The sequence below is a fragment of the Hevea brasiliensis genome, chromosome 1 (assembly GCF_030052815.1).
Source record: "Hevea brasiliensis isolate MT/VB/25A 57/8 chromosome 1, ASM3005281v1, whole genome shotgun sequence".
Lineage (NCBI taxonomy): Eukaryota > Viridiplantae > Streptophyta > Magnoliopsida > Malpighiales > Euphorbiaceae > Hevea > Hevea brasiliensis.
In genome coordinates, this window is record NC_079493.1 from 46,242,410 (window position 1) to 46,259,460 (window position 17,051).

Consider the following 17,051-nt stretch of genomic DNA (forward strand, 5'->3'; position numbering starts at 1 on the left):
AAGTGGCATATCATGAACTAGAAAACTCCAAATGGAGTGATTCAAAAAGGGAATTAAAGAACACACATAAAGGAACAACTTTCATGAATACAGTATTGCCAAATTCCTAATGTACAATTGACCAATGGAACAGCAAACCAAGTACTTGAAATCTGAAAATTTTAAATAACCAACCCTAAGCTTTGAAATAGAATTGGCAACCAATGCCAATAATTTTAGAATGCAAAATGTGGTATGTTGGTGATATTAGAACCAATATACCTATTGTCTATGAAAAAGTCAACATTTTAGTTGACTAATAAAATTAACAGTAGCCATAAAATTTCAATTTGAAAGAATTACATAATTAAAAAGTGTAATTACCCTAGTAAGCCTAGCGTCATTGGTTTGGATAGGTTGGCATGCTAATAGGGTTTTATTAGTAGTGCTGCACATGGCATCATGTCATTCTGTGATTCATGGCTTAAATGGCCATTCTGTGATTTTATGGCTTTTAGCCATTCTGACATCATTAGGATACTTGGCCTTGTGCCTAATATTCATTACAGCTTATTAGCTGTTCTATTGACACCGGGAGACACTTTGTGATCGATGGTGTGATGACCCGAGGTACTTATTACCCAATGCTAGTTTACCCGTTATCCAGTCCAGTCAACTGATATAGGTTACTTGGGCAACCAAAAATAAATATTGAAAAATTTTAATCAATTATTGACCGAATAAATAATGTTACAAATAATTATAAAAAAAAATTATCTGTATGAGAAATTAACATATACACTGCATGTTTATTTCTTTTAAGCTCTTTTTATTTTATTATTGGCACCACTAAGCAGTATTGCTTAGCGCGTTGCTTTTTGCCATGCGTAGGTTCTGGAGAGATTGATAGAGAGCCCAGCAGACCACAGATTAGGTGAGGCCTATTCACATTTCTGCATAGTGTCCGTGTCACCTCACAGGCTACAGTGCATTGGTAGGACACTAAGTCCCATTTTGGTATTTTATACTATTTGTACTGTTTGTAATCAAACTTTTATTTTCTCATGAATAAATTGAAACTTATGTAATATAATTTGGTATGAATGTCAGTATTTGTAAATTTGTGTTTATAAACGAGATGTACATGATTATGATGTTAAATGAATGAATGACAAATGGAAGAATTTTTGAAGAATTGATGAAAAAAATTGGGAGTTGTGGAATAGAATGACTATTGGAAGTGGTTTTCATAGGTTCTGAAGAACTGTTTTCTCCATTTTTAGCCGGTACTCTGTCGGAGTTTTTATAAATTTTTTAGAACCTCAAATGAATTTATAATTTCAATAAATGACTTAAATGAAACCAATTTTATAAATTGAACTTCATAACCATGAATAAATAAATTAAGAATGGATAAAAATAAATGAGATGAAATATGGTGTTCTGGCACACTGTGTCGCATATCTTGCTCAGTTACACTGTAGACGGGTAAGGGGTGTCACATTTAGTGGTATCAGAGCATGGTTTAGTGCATTTCTGGGTCTAGATAGAGTCCATACCATGCATTGCATTTGTAAGAGTAGAGGTGACACTAATGCAAATCTGTTTGTTTTTCTTATCTTGATTATGATATGATCCCTACGTCATAGAGAGCAGTAGATGAGGAAGTGGAAAGTCATGCTCCACCTACAGCTGAGACTGGAGGTAGGGGAGAACCTGCTCCACCAGCACCAGAGGTGCCTGCAAAGCCTCCACCAGCTATGTTTCAGCACATGGCGAATTTCTTCAGACAAATTGCTGGGGTTATGCCACTACCACCACCTCCACAGCAGAAATCTTACCTGGAAAAACTAAGGAAATTCAGAGTTGTGGACTTTTTGGGTAAGAGAGAAGAAGACTCAATGGCAGCTGAAAATTGGTTAGACATAACCATTCGGCTATTGAAGCAGCTGCATTGCACCCCAGAGCAAAACTTAGAGGGTGCTATGTCCCTACTCCAAGATGATGCCTATCAGTGGTGGGACACGGTATCTAGTGAGGTGCAGCTCGAGCAGATCACTTGGGAATTCTTACTTACTGAGTTCAAGAAGAAATATTGGGGCAGTGTGTACTTGGAAGACCGAAGAAGAGAGTTTATTAGCTTTAGGCATAGGCAGCTATCAGTAGCAGAATATGAACGGCAATTTGTGAGATTAAGTAGATATGGGAGAGAGATAGTCCCTACAGAAGTAGAGAGGTATAGAAGGTTTGAAGAGGGACTCAATGATAACATTAAAATAATGATTACAGCCTTAGGGATTTCTGATTTTGCCAAGTTAGTTTAAGCTGCTTTAAAGGTTGAAAAAGTTAGGATAAGTGAGCAAACTAGAAGAGAGAGACAGTAGAAGAGGGGTCCAGGTCACTCCAGTTCATCCTCTGCATCTGGGAAGAAATTTAAAGGTCCACCTACTCAGAGTTCGGGTCAGCCTCAAGGTCAGGGTCAGTCCCAAGGGCCTAGGTCACAGTTCACACCTAGGATAGGCCAGTCCACACCATTAGTGGGTAGCTCTCTAGGAACGGTGTTCAGGGGACCAGCCCCAACATCTTCTGCCTGCCCACACTGCCTAAAGTGGCATAAGGGGGAGTGTTAGAGAGTGATGGGTGCCTGCCTAAGGTGTGGGTCTACAGAGCATCAGTTAAGGAACTGTCCAGAACTACTACAGCTGCTCTAGCACAAATAGATACACCTGCCCCTACACCTCAAAGGGGTAGGAAGTCCAGTAAATCTGAGACAGCTAGTCCATCACACAGACTTGCATCTGAGATAGTCGAGAGGCCAGAGGCCAGAGTACCTGCCAGGGCTCATGCCATGAGAGCTCAAGAGGAGCAAGATGCCCCGAACATCATCAGGGGTATGTTCTCCCTCTACAACACATCTGTGCATGTATTGGTGGATCCAGGATCCACTCATTCATACATCTGCATTAACCTACCCGTAGAAGGGGGGATACTAGTAAGGGAGAGTGACCAAGACATTTTGGTCACTAATCCATTAGGCCACAGTGTAGTGGTGAATAAGGTCTATAAAGGTTTCCCATTAAGGATTTAGAGGCATGAATTCTTGAAATACCTGATTGAATTGCCTTTCCACGAGTTCAACGTGATTTTGGGAATGGACTGGTTTTCACGTCATCAGGCAATGGTTGATTGTAAATTGAAGAGGATATCCTTAAAAACTCCTAATGGTAATGAGATCACAGTTATGGGGGAAAGGACAGATTTCTTGTCCAATGTCATCTCAGCCACAGTTGCAAGAAAAATAATGAGAAAGGGCTGTGAAACCTAACTAGCACATGTGGTTGATAATAAATAGGCTAAGCCAAACCTGTGTGATATACCCACAGTAAGAGACTTCCCAAATGTGTTTGCTGAAGAATTGCCTGGTTTGCCACCAGAAAGGAAAGTCGAATTTGCTATTGAGGTACTACCAGGCACAGCACCAATTTCCATTACTCCTTATAGGAGGGCACACACAGAATTGAAGGAACTGAAAAATCCAGTTGCATGAGTTACTAAACAAGGGGTTTATACGCCCCAGTGTGTCACCATGGGGAGCTCTAGTGCTGTTTGTGAAGAAGAAGGATGGGACTTTAGGGCTATGCTTTGATTACCAGCAATTGAATAAAGTGACCGTGAAGAAAAAGTACCTGTTGCCTAGAATAGATGACATGTTTAATCAGTTGAAAGGAACTGGAGTATTTTTGAAAATTGATCTCAGATCAGGGTATCATCAGCTAAGGGTAAAGGATGCAGACATGCCAAAGACTGCATTCAAAACCCGATATGGGCATTATGAGTTTTTGTTGATGCCTTTTGGCCTATCAAATACACCAGCAGCATTCATGGACCTTATGAACCGTATCTTCCATTCATATCTAGATCAGTTCATAGTGGTCTTTATTGATGATATTTTTGTGTATTCCAAGACCAGAGAAGAACATGATAAGCATTTGAGGATTGTTCTGCAAACCCTGAGGGAAAAGAAGTTGAATGCTAAGTTTTCCAAATGTGACTTCTAGTTGAGTGAAATTGCATTTCTTGGACACATAGTATCAGCTAATGGGATTATAGTGGATCCCAAGAAGATAGAAGCAGTGATGGAGTGGAAGCCTCCCAGAAATACAACTGAGGTCAAAAGTTTCTTAGGGCTAGCTAGGTATTATAGCAGATTTGTGAAGGGGTTCTCTTTAATAGCTGCTCCAATGACCATATTGTTACACAAGAATGTTAGATTTAACTGGAATGATAAGTGTCAAGCCAGTTTTGAGAGGTTGAAGGCTATGTTAACAGAGGCACCAGTGTTGACACAGCCAGTATCTAGGAAAGACTTTGTGGTCTATGGTGATGCCTCACATAATGGGTTTGGGTGTGTATTGATGCAAGAAGGGAAGGTGGTCGCCTATGCTTCTAGGCAGTTGAGGCCACATGCATAGAACTACCCTACCCATGATTTGGAACTTGCAGCAATTATCTTTGCACTGAAGATATGGAGGCAATGCCTGTATGGGGAAAAATGCTATATTTACACGGACCACAAAAGTCTGAAATACTTGCCAACCTAAAAGGAGCTCAACCTTAGACAGAGGTGATGGATTGAGTTCCTGAAGGACTACGACTATGTGATCGACTACCACCCTGGGAAGCCAAATATAGTTGCTGATGCTTTGAGTAGAAAATCCATTATAGCCTTAAGATCTTTGAATGTCCGTCTGTCCTTAGCCCGAGATGGAGCAATTTTGGCTGAGTTGCAAGTGAGGCCAAACCTGCTACAGTAGATTCTAGATGGGCAAAAGGTAGATGAGAAGCTAATGGCTATTATGGGAAAAATCCCAGAAGGGAAGGAAACTGACTATGTAATAAAAGCAGACGGAAGAGTATGTGTACCAGATGATAGGGAATTGAAAGCCAGTATTATAAAAGAGGCACACACTAGCATTTATGCTATGCACCCAGGAAGCACAAAAATGTATCATGACTTGAAGCTTCATTATTGGCAGCCTAGTATGAAGAAGGACATAGCTGATTATGTGACTAAATGCCTGACATGTTAGCAAGTCAAGGCAGAACATCAAGTTCCATCGGGTTTGCTACATCCTATAAGCATACCTGAATGGAAATGCGATCGGGTCACTATGGATTTTGTAAGTGGTCTACCTCTCATCCAGAAGAAGCATGATGCAGTATGGGTGATAGTGGATAGATTAACGAAGTCAGCACACTTTCTGCCAGTTAGGACTGACTACTGACTGGAGAAGCTAGCAGAATTGTACATCAGTGACATAGTTAGACTACATGGAATTCCACTGTCCATTATATCTGATCGAGACCCAAGATTTACATCGAGATTTTGGAAAAAGTTGCAAAAATCCTTGGGCACACAACTCTACTTTAGTATAGCTTTCCATCCTCAGATGGATGGGCAATCATAAAGATTAATCTAGTTAAACATTGAAACTTATTGAATTAGCACAAATATTAAACTGAAATGATAATAATAACATGAAACATATGATAGGTCCTTAAGGATATGCTGAGGAGTTGTAACATTGAGTTTGAGAGAAGTTGGGATAGATACCTCCAACTGGCAGAATTTGCATACAACAATAGCTATCAAGCTAGCATCTAAATGGCCCCGTATGAAGCAATGAATGGAAGGAAATGTAGAACCCTAGTGTGTTGGACTGAATTGAGTGAAGCTAACTTGGTAAGCCCAGACCTAGTGAAGCAGATTGAGGAGAAAGTAAAGTTAATCAAAGCCAATCTGAAGGTTGCCTCAGACAGACAAAAATCCTATGCTGACCTGAAGAGAAAAGAGATAGAATATGTAGTTGGCGACAAAGTATTCCTCAAGGTGTCACCATGGAACAAGGTACTAAGGTTTGGAAGAAAGGGTAAGTTGAGCCCTAGGTTCATTGGCCCATATGAAATCATTGAACGTGTGGGTCCAGTGGCCTACAGGCTAGCTTTACCACCAGAGCTGGATAAGATTCATAATGTGTTACACGTATCTATGCTAAGAAGATACCGCTCAGATCCTTCACATATCATTTCCATGGGAGAAATTGAAATTCAATCGGACTTGACATATGAAGAAGAACCCATACGGATCATAGCTCGAGAAGTGAAGGAATAGAGGAACAAACAAATTCCATTGGAGAAAGTGCTTTGGAGGCACCACAACACCAAAGAGGCAACCTGCGAAAGTGAAGAGATGATGAGGCAATAGTTCCCTCAACTATTTGCATCAGGTAAATTTCAGGGACGAAATTTAAAATTAGAGGGGAAGAGTTGTAGCACTCTCACTGTAACAATTCTGTACATTCTACTATTACGGAGATCGGTGTCGGTCCGGACAGCTAAAACGTCTAGACAAATATTTTGACTAGAGTAAGGAATCATAAATAACTCAAATATTAATAAGAAAAATTTAGGAAAAATTTTAGAAATAAAATACAACCAAGTTAAATGAGCCAGTGCCTTAGTGATGGGTAACCTAGTAGAAAGTTGCTGTTTTCACAGCTAGAAGCCCTAAACCCAGGGGAAAATTCATGAAATAATTTTTGGTACTACAGAGAAAAGTCATTGAGGTTTCTATGGCATTAGAATGCCAAGAAAAGGCTTAAAAATTTTTTTTGATCGGTATAGACGATTTTGACTCAATAAGCCAAACGGAGGGCATTTTGGTCATTTCGTCTTCAGAGATGATTTTTGACCGACTTGTCCAGTTAACTAAATAATTATTATGACATAAAATAAGAATAAATATTGCTAAAAATTAAATTGAAAATGAGTAGAGAAGAAAAGAAGAGAGAATGAGTTAAATTTGGAATTATGACCTCATGCTTATGTCATTACAATGCCTCCACCCAATCACCACTTGACAAATAAATTAAAGGGAAAAAATGACATAAAAATGGAACAAAAATAAAACAAATTCTAGCAGCTTCTTCCTCATTTCAGCCGGACCTCATCTCTCTCTACCACCACCATTTTTGTTCTTCCTTCTCTCTAAATTTTCCTTCCTAACACACCATAATATTACTTGTTGGCTTCACAAAAATTTTTCATCACTACTAGAGCAAGACTTAGGTAGCAAAAAAAAAGTGAAAATAATGGAGTTTGTCAAGCTTGGATTGGCACACAACAAGGTTAGTGCCAATTCATCCTTAAAATTTTGTGTATACATCATGTGGAGTATGAAATGAGTGATAAATTAAGAGAATTGAAACAAATTTTGCATGAATAAATTCTACCAATTTCAATAGCCTTAGGGTACATTAGGGTTTCATTGATTAGATTGAATTATAGTTGTACATCGCTGCCATTGAACATAAATTAATGCTTTGATTCATTAATTGCATGTATATGGAGAATTAAAGTTATTGGAGTTAGGGTTTGGGCAACAAATTTATGATTTTGGTCATGTATTGGTGAAAGAAATTTTAATAGTCAATTAGTGACCACTTGGTTGTGTTTGAGTAGGAAACGAAGTGAATTGTGCCATGGGAATAGAGGTTAGAGATGCTGCCTTGAGTGACCTGCAGAGCTGGGTGTGAGTCTAGCAAGGTTGGATAACTTTAACTTGACTTGTGTAGGTTCAATAGGTGCAAGGCCAATTGGACATGAAATTAAACACATAATGGCACAACTTTGATGAAGGAACCCTATCTAGAAAACAAACTTAGGATGTCCTAAAAATTGACCAAATTTGGGTAACACACATTCTGCCAAGGCAAAATGACCAAATGAATAGTGTTCATTCATTTGATCATAACTCAGTGTAGAAAGGTCCAATTGACCTAAAATTTATATCAATGAAAATCTTGGACAATTTAGAACAACTTTTATGTTGAACACAAACTCTAATTCTGGACTTAACCAAATGAAATTATTGGCCAAAGTTGAGCTACCAAATTTGGCAGAATGGGATTCTGCCTAGAAATTCTGGGCAAATACTAATCCGGACAGCCCTGCTCAAAGTGGCATATCTTGAACTAGAAAACTCCAACTAGAGTGATTCAAAAAGGGAATTAAATAACACACATAAAGGAACAACTTTCATGAAGACAACATTGCCAAATTCCAACTGTACAATTGACCAATGGAACAGTAAATCAAGTACTTGAAATCTAAAAATTTTAAATAACCAACTCTAAGCTTTGAAATGGAATTGGCAACCAATTCCAACAATTTTAGAATGCAAAAAGTGGTATATTGGTGATATTAGAACCAATATACCTATTGTCTATGAAAAATTCAAAATTTTCATTGACTAATGAAATGAATAGTAGCCACAAAATTTCAATTTCAAAAAATTACATAATTAAAAAGTGTAATTGCCCTAGTAAGCCTAGTGTCATTGGTTTGGATAGGTTGGCATGCCAATAGAGTTTTGTTAGCAGTACTGCACATGGCATCATGCCATTCTGTGATTCATGGCTTAAATGGCCATTCTGTGATTTTATGGCTTTTAGCCATTCTAACATCGTTATGATACTTGGCCTTGTGCCTAATATTTATTATAGCTTATTAGTTGTTCTGTTGCACACCGGGAGACACTTTGTGATCGATGGTGTGATGGCTCGAGGTACTTAGTATCCAGTGCTAGTTTACCCGTTATCCAGTCCAGTCAACTGGTATAGGTTACTTGGGCAACCAAAAATAAATATTGAAAATTTTTAATCAATTATTGACCAAATAAACAATGTTACAAATAATTATAAAAAAAAATTGTCTGTATGAGAAATTAACATATACTCTGCATGTTTATTTCTTTTAAGCTCTTTTTATTTTATTATTGGCACCACTAAGCAGCATTGCTTAGCGCGTTGCTTTTTTCCACGCGTAGGTTCTAGAGAGACTGACAGAGAGCCCAGCATACCACAGACTGGGTGAGGCCTGTTCACATATTTGCATAGTGTCCGTGTCACCTCACGCGCTGTAGTACATTGGTAGGACACTAGGTCCTATTTTGGTATTTTATATTATTTGTATTGTTTGTAATTAAACTTCTATTTTTTCATGTATAAATTGAAACTTATGTAATATAATTTGGTATGAATGTCAGTAGTTGTAAATTTGTGTTTATAAATGAAATGTACATGATTATGATGTTAAAAGAATGAATGAAAAATGGAAGAATTGTTGAAGAATTGATGCAAAAAATTGGGAGTTGTGGAATAGAATGACTATTGGAAGTGTTTTTCACAGGTTTCGAAGAATTGTTTTTTCCATTTTTAGCCGGTACTCTACCGGATTTTCTATAAATTTATAATTTCAATAAATGACTTAAATGAAACTAATTTCATAAATTGCACTTCATAACCATGAATAAATAAATTAAGAACGGATAAAAATAAATGAGATGAAATATGGCGTTCCGGCACACTGTGTGGCATATCTTGCTCGGTTACACTGTAGAAGGGTAAGGGGTGTCACACTCCAAACATGACTTATCCACAAAGGAAAAAATTCCTACATGATGTGAGATATTACATATGGGAGGAACCTCTACTGTACTAGAGATGTAATGATGGGCTAATAAGAAGATGCATACCATAGGAAGATATGGAAAGTATCATTCATCACTGTCATTCATCACTATATGGAGGACACTTCGGCATCTCAAAAACCGTAGCCAAGATTTTGCAAGCAGGGTTTTACTGGCCACGTTTGTTTAAGGATGTAAGATCCGTTGTGCTAGCTTGTGATCAATGCCAAAGAACAGGTAACAGTTCAAGAAGGAATGAAATGTCATTGTATAGTATACTTGAGATAGAATTGTTTGATGTATGAGGAATAAACTTCGTGGGCCCATTTCCCTCTTCCCATGGAAATAAGTATATTCTGATTAGAGTTGATTATGTGTAACACCCTACTCCTCCGTAAGATATAATATGATCCCAAAGTACACCTAATGAATTACCGTACTTTACTTACCGATAACCCATTAAATATACTACAAGGGATTTTAAATCAATTTCCATGAAATTTAAATCATCGATTAAAATCTAGTGTTATAAAAATTTTTCAAAATTTCGGCAGAGTGCCGGCTGTATTTTGAGAAAACAGTTCTTCAAAACCTGCAAAGAAACACACTCCAAATATGTTTTCTCAAATACAACTCCAATAACTTCATTTCAACTCACAATTGAAATCTCAATAATCAAATTAATTCATTTTCAAACTAATCTCATCATAAAAGAAACATTTCATTGATTACAAGACTCAAAATTTATATTACAAAACTATTCAGGTAAATGAAATCTCAAATTTACATTTACAATAATTTACATTTAATTACATACCAAAATATTTTACAAGAGGTTTTATACAACTGCTCAAATAAATTACATACATATTATTATATGCATACATCAAAACCTATGTACATGGGTATGCCTATGATATACCTGGAGCTGATCTGAATGTGTCTTCAAAGAAGCTTACTCAATTGCTCTATACTCTTTTCACCTGCAACAGCATACAAAGCTATCACTGAGTGGTGAACTCAGTAGCCAAAACTATAATTTAAAATATAATACAATAAACCTTAACAAAAATTACAGCAAATAGTTTGGAAATCTGGACACTCATCAAATTCCAAAACTCAAAATATTCATTGCCAATAATATAAATCATTTGTATAAAATGACTTTGATCACGAAATTCAATTTATCAAATCATAACTAACCATTTAAGGTAATTCCAACAATTTATTGAAAATACATATTTATTCCAATAAAATCAATTATACATAAATCATAATTGAAATCATAATTCTTTACTATTTAAAAACCATTCTTTATCTCAAAAGCCATTCTTTATCTCAAAAACCATTCTTTATCTCAAAAACCATTCTTTATCTCAAAAACCATTCTTTATCTCACTAACTATGCAAGACTAATCCAAAAGAGCCATCTTCGGGGTGATTCTAACTCCCTATGGTCAGGGAGGTCGAATCATATTCTAACTCCCTATGGTCGGGGAGATTGAATAATCGTGCACAGTACACATCACAATAATGAATCTTCTGAAAGGGCCATAACATAAGAAAAGCTTTGATCTAACCTTTAATAAGAGGAGAATCTAAGCCTGTGCACGTACTATGGTAATCAAAACACAACTAACTCCATTGTCTTCTCAACAAATGAGAGAGACAGGTAATAACCTAGTCAAGCATCTATAGTGAGATATAAAACAATCTCACAATTCTTTTAGTGAGCATAAATCACAATACAATTCGATTCAAAGTCAATTCTAATATCTAATAATTTTTATGCTCATCACAATTCAAATCATAAATTTGCATTTTTCCATGCAAATTGCCCATCACAATTCAAAACATGTTCTATCACAATTTTCCAAAACATAATTTATTCAATTCGCAACAATGCTTAACACTTGTCGAAATACCATTTCACAAAGCTAAATTCATGCATACTATAACAATTTCTGACTAAAATTTTCACATTTATTTCCCGTAATAGTACTCTATTCAGGCATAACTGTATCAATTTATAGATTACTTACAAATATTCTTATTTTATTGTACCACGAGGAAGCACGTAGCTCTACACAATAATCCTGTGTCGGTACTGTAATTTGCAGCTTACAATACAAACATCGAGAACATTACATAGTCACTATGTTATAACCTCATGGTCTAGGTTTTCTAACATCTTATCTTTCTCGAATCCACTAATATCCTAAACCGATTCTGATTACAATATCCCTTGACAATTACTAACAGTAACATCTTTGCCCTCATCTAGAGCAATTCTATTACTGTAACTTACTTTTAGGCCCTCTTGCCTTACATTAAGTAGGCTCGCCAATTAACTTTATAATTTATGCTGTGTTAGTAAATACTTTTAGCTAATAATTCTTCCAAAATTAATATCATTCATACTTGTTATTATAGTTTTTATCCTAAAGGGCTAGTCACTAATACATCAAAATTCATTCCCATGTAAAGGAATAGCAACATAATATATAGTTTTAACAATAGCTCACAACTAAGTAGTGCTGGGATAAAATAACAACTAATTGTTTCTTTCAAAAATTAAGAACTTACCAGCAGCTACATCCAAAGTTTCTGTTCTTTCTCCTTGGCGCATAGTGGACGTTCTAACTGATGCGCTACTATGTTCAGGTTGATTCACTGTGTTATGGTAGTGAGGAGTACCAACTCTATTTCTATCTCGATTCTGACTGACTGTCTGTGAACTCCGGAGAGTAGATTGAGGTGTTCTAGTACAATCTCTAACAAAGTGTCCAAGTTTTCCATAATTGTAGCAGGCTCCAGAGACCTTACGACAAATACCTCTATGTAGCTTACCACAAACATGGCAGAAACGGGCAAAATAGGAACTTCTGGTTGTTCGACGACTAGATCTTGGTGTTCTCTACCCTGATGATCCGCCTCTGTCATATCCCTGAGCTTGGGGTTCCTCAAATTCTTTTCTCTTCCCTAAATTACTGTCGAGCTCTGACCCATAGGTTTCTTCCTCTTCTCTATTTCACACTGCCCTTGTGGGGGTTGGGTTTATGCTTGAGCTTGAGCTGATAGAGTATCAGCCATTTGTTGAAAAAAAGTGGCCATTTGCTGGGCCATTTGTGCAGTAATTTGTACCGGTAAAACAGGTACAGTCGGGCCTTTGACACTTTGTGGAGCTGGGGCCTCAACTGGTACTTTTGCCATCACAGACTGTTCTATTGTCTCATTCTTCTCTTCCATATCTTTTCACAGGATTTTCTACTCCTGTACAACCAACACAAGGAGATTCCTCTCCATTAGTTCATATTTATGATGTAAATGTACTATATGTATCAAACATTTGAGCAGTTGTAGTTACCGATAAAAAGATTTCAATTTCACAGTTCGAAATTCACTTTAAAACTATTGCTCTGATATCACAAAACATGTAACACTCTACTCCTCCGTAAGATGTAACACGATCCCATAATACACCTAATGAATTACCGTACTTCGCCTACCGGTAACCCATTAAATATGTTACAAGGGATTTTAAATCAATTTCCGTGAAATTTAAATCATCGATTAAAATCTGGTGTTATAAAAATTTTTTAAAATTTCGGCAGAGTGCCGGCTATATTTTGAAAAACAGTTCTTCAAAACTTGCAAAGAAACACACTCCCAATATGTTTTCTCAAATACAACTCCAATAACTTCATTTCAACTCACAATTCAAATCTCAATAATCAAATCAATTTATTTTCAAACCAATCTCATCATAAAAGAAATATTTCATTGATTATAAGACTCAAAATTTATATTACAAAACTATTCAGGTAAATGAAATCTCAAATTTACATTTATAATAATTTACATTTAATTACATACTAAAATATTTTATAAGAGTTTTTATACAACTGCTCAAATAATTTATATACATATTATTACATGCATACATCAAAACCTATGTACATGGGTATACCTATGATATACCTGGAGCTGATCTGAATGTGTCTTCAAAGAAGCTTACTCAATTACTCTATGCTCTTTTCACCTGTGACAGCATACAAAGCTATCGCTGAGTGGTGAACTCAGTGGTGCACAACTATAATTTAAAACATAGTACAATATACCTTAACAAAAATTACAGCAAATAGTTTAGAAATCTGGATACTCATCAAATTCCAAAACTCAAAATATTCATTGCCAATAATATAAATCATTTGTATGAAATGACTTTGATCACAAAATTCAATTTATCAAATAATAACTAACCATTTAAGGTAATTCCAATAAATAATTTATTAGAAATACAGATTTATTCCAATAAAATCAATTATACATAAATCATAATTGAAATCATAATTCTTTACTGTTCAAAAATCATTCTTTATCTTAAAAGCTATTCTTTATCTCAAAAGCCATTCTTTATCTCAAAAACCATCCTTTATCTCGAAAACCATTCTTTATCTCACTAACTATGCAAGACTAATCCGAAAGGGCCATCTTCGGGGTGATTCTAACTCCCTATGGTCGGAGAGGTCGAATCAGATTCTAACTCCCTCTGGATAGGGAGGTCGAATCATCGTGCACAGTACACATCACAATAATGAATCTTCCGAAAGGGCAATAACATAAAAAAACTTAGATCTAACCTCTAATAAGAGGAGAATCTAAGCCTGTGCACGTACCTTGGTAATTAAAACACAACTAGCTCCATTGTCTTCTCAGCAATTGACAGAGACGGGTAATAACCTAGTTAAGCATCTTAGTGAGATATAAAACAATATCACAATCCTTTTAGTGAGCATAAATCACAGTACAATTTGATTTAAAGTCAATTCCAATATCCAATAATTTTTATGCTCATCACAATTCAAATAATAAATTTGCATTTTTCCATGAAAATTGCCCATCACAATTCAAAACATGTTCTATCACAATTTTCCAAAACATAATTTATTCAATTGGTAACAATGCTTAACACTTGTTGAAATACCATTTCACAAAGCTAAATTCATACATACTATAACAATTTCAATAATCATTGAATTAAATCCAATGCTTGTTAAACATAATATATAAGAAAAATATGTCGTTTAATCACATGAAATATTCAGAACAAAATCAGTTAAAAACTAGTTGTGCAAAAACCTTTGATAAATGCCTCTTGGCTCTGACTCAGTGTTTCCTTCTCCTTCCCTAAGTCTTTGCTAACTGAAATACACAATTTGAAGTGTTTCAGTACCCATTTAAACCGTCTCTAACAATAAGGCTTAATAATTAATTTATTGAATTCTATTATTTCCTTAGTCAACCTAAGATGTTGACCCTCGATGCATTCTAGGTGAATTAGGATTAATGTTACCAATATGTCACATTTTATAGCCCTTTAGTGTTGGTATATGTTACCAATTTCATTTTCAAGTATATTGCATTTTATTGCAATTTGTCGAATTTCGGTATACTAATTTGACCTAGCAAGATGACCTAGTTCCCTCAGTTTTCAGGTTTCTGTCCAAACTACAAACTTGTAGGTCTATGTCTTATTGGATGCGGGGCAAAATTTCAGGTCATTCTAAGTTGTGTAGACCAAGTTATGGTCAATTTACCAATGCTGGACAGAACGTATCAAAATGGTAACTTTAGGTCATTTTTAGGTCACTTTTGGTTCGGTCAGTTTTTGTACCTGAACTTGTGCAAGCTATTTGGCTTGGTTCTGGCCATTTCTGGGCTTTGGTGTCTCATAAGAATTGTAGAAATATGTCTTAACTATTCATGGTAAAAATTTCAGGTCATTTGGACCTGTTTTGAGTGAGTTATGGTCAAAATACTAACTGCTGCCCAAATGGTCAATTTTCAGGCTTTCAAGTCATTAATCCAGATTTGGTCATTTTTCAAGTCACCTTCTAGACAGAATTTTGGTAAGCTTCCTTCATGAAAGTTGGCACATTTTAGGTCTAGTTTTACCTCCAATTGACCTTATACCAATTGGGGTAAGAAAAATTTGGTTATGGCTCAATTTATACACTGCCCTCAACAACTACACAACCTGCACAAAAATTTGCACTTCCAATTTTCAATCCTCCTTCTCCCAAACTACAATTTGCATACATAGCACTTCTAATTGGCATCAATTACATCTCAGTTGGGTCAAATGTCCAGAAATTACACATTCACTCAATTCAGTTAGATTAAACGTCCAACAATATACACAAATGTCAATTAACCAACTCCAAACCCTAATCCAATTGATCAAAATCAACGATACACTTTCATTAACTCATTAATCAATATTGACATACATGAAATAATGCTCTCCTAAGTACATCAAAGCTACCCAATTTGTACATATGCACCAAACTTCTATATTCATTTTACAACCCTACTTCAAAGTGTCCATTTCAAGCATACACTTGACAATTAAGCTCTAGTACATGTAAGCCCTCTAATCAACCTCACTAATCACCATATACATGAAAGAACAAATCATATTCCCATGGAATTTAAGGCTACCAAAATTGAACACATTAATTACTCATCAAATCCTTCAATTTTCTCAACCAATCAATTCACCATAACCTTAATTGAAAGTTTAATTAAACAAGAAAGAGAAAATGGACACTTACCTCAACTTGAGCTTGACAAAACCTTGAAATTTTCTCTCCTTTTTGTTGCCTATATGTTTCCCAATATGTGTAGGCAAAATTTAGTGAAGGAAAATGCAAGGATCATGGCTTGAATATGGAAGAATGGAGCTTGCATGGTTGGCCGGCCATGGAGGATTTGAGAACATTTCATTTAGGCAAAGAGAGTGAGGTTGAAGAAGATGAGTGAAGTGGTTGTCCTTTTGTCCTCATATGCCTTATATAGCTCCAATAACCCTCCACTAACCTTAGTTTAAACATTATAATAATTACACCATCATTTTTCTCTATTTACATTATGTGTAATTTCATATCTAATTTCATTTTTCATGTGATTTTTAAAATTTAATATCATTTTTTTAATGGACATTTAGGTCAAAAGACGACTAGGGGTGTCAAATGACCACAATGCCCCTATTCGAGTTGCATTCTTGATTTTTTTGTAACACCGAGTTTTATCATTTTCTAGATTTCTCGTCTTTCTTTGTACTAATTAATTAATTTTTCTTTGATATTTCTAATGACATTTATACTTCAACAGATGTTTATTTAAGTCTTAAAAATATTTTCCAGGGTTTTCCGCAGTCCAGGGCTAGTCAACGGTCTACACCACAACTTTCCAATACGGTCACCCATTACTATGGTTCTCGGCTAGTTTAACTTGGTTACATTTTATTACTATTATTTTTCCTTTATTTTTCTTGTATTTTCTTTTCTTGTATTTCATTATTTTATGTCTCCTCACCCATATCTAAGTGTAGTTCTAGGCACCCTAGCTATCCAGACAACACTAGTCACTGGAATAGTAGAACGCACTCCCGAACATAGGGGTGTTACATTATGTGTCAAAATGGGTAGAAGTAATTGCAACACCAACCAATGATGCTAGAGTAGTCACAAGGTTCCTT